The sequence below is a fragment of the Nannobrachium achirus genome (genome assembly GCF_963921795.1).
Source record: "Nannobrachium achirus genome assembly, chromosome: 17".
NCBI classification, from domain to species: Eukaryota; Metazoa; Chordata; class Actinopteri; order Myctophiformes; family Myctophidae; genus Nannobrachium; species Nannobrachium achirus.
The window spans coordinates 49,405,269-49,406,601 of NC_137824.1; the positions used below are offsets into that span (position 1 = coordinate 49,405,269).

The 1,333-nt window shown below is 44.3% G+C and overlaps 1 protein-coding gene across 1 annotated transcript in view; it reads right to left on the reverse strand.

The window, feature by feature from the left end:
- mcf2a (MCF.2 cell line derived transforming sequence a) overlaps positions 1-1,333 on the reverse strand; it is a gene marked incomplete at its 3' end in the record, with an annotated part of 44,355 nt that overhangs the window by 14,126 nt on the left and 28,896 nt on the right. The window lies entirely within an intron of this gene.

Consider the following 1,333-nt stretch of genomic DNA (forward strand, 5'->3'; position numbering starts at 1 on the left):
CTGTCTATCTAGCTATCTAGCTATCTAGCTATCTATCTCCACTAAATTCTCAATTAATTAAAGTCCTGCATTTTTAAGTGATGCTCTGCTCATTTAATATGTAAAATAAAAGAGGAAACTCTATTGTCATGTTGTGAATCTCTGCTCATTTATTCACATTTATATTATAATTTCAAAGCCTACAATGCTCGCATCTATCTGTATTTCAGTTATTACATAACTTCCTTTATTTTTATTTTTATTTTTTTAGCGGCCCACGGCGCCTCCGCGGGTTTTTTATGTGTAATAAGACATGCAATAGCTTACTAGCTCTATAGGACCAGGTGATAGGCCTACAGTTAATAACATAAAGTGAATATGAAGTGTAGGCTATGTCTGACTATATGCTATCACCATTGACAGCTCAGGTTGGACAGCTGCAAGGACTGAGTCCCAGCTGGGCGTTCAAACAAACAATTAGGTTACAAAAACCTATAATGGCCCAATTTTGACTTCAAAGGAGTGCATGACACTGCAGACAATTAAGTGGCCAATTTGGCCTCTCTTTCTCTCTCTCTCTCTCTCTTATGAGCATGCTGGTCCACTGCTGATCATGGTGCGTGCGCACGCGTGCCTGCCTGCGTGCGTGTGCATGTGCGTGTGTTCGCTCCTTCTGGGGAGGGAGAGAGAGAGAGAGAAGAGAGAGAGAGAGAGAGAGAGAGAGAGAGAGAGAGAGAGAGAGAGAGAGAGAGAGAGAGAGAGAAAGTGAGAGTGAGAGTCGGTCCAATCATTGATTGGCCACTTGTCTGCGGTGGATCCCGTCCTCTGAAGTTTGACGCCCAGCAAGGAGTCAGTCCAGCTGTCAATCAGGATATAGGCAATAGCCTAGGCACACTTCATGACTTTATAGGCCTATATTTATGTTATTAACTGTAGGCCTATCACCTGGTCATATAGAGCTAGTAAGCTATTTCATGTCTTATTACACATAAAAAAAACCCGCGGAGGCGCCGTGGGCCGCTAAAAAATAAAAAGAAAAAGAAAAAGAAAGGAAGTTATGTAACAGAAATACAGATAGATGCCTGCCTGCGTGCGTGTGCATGTGCGTGTGTTCGCTCCTTCTGGAGAGAGAGAGAGGAGAGAGAGAGAGAGAGAGAGAGAGAGAGAGAGAGAGAGAGCCTACTGTTTTGCGCTGCACGCATCTATCCCGACACACACACACACACACACACACACACACACACACACACACACACACACACACACACACACACACACACACACACACACACACACACACACACACACACACACACACACTCATGGCTGGCTTGCTGGCTGCTGGTCAGTATTA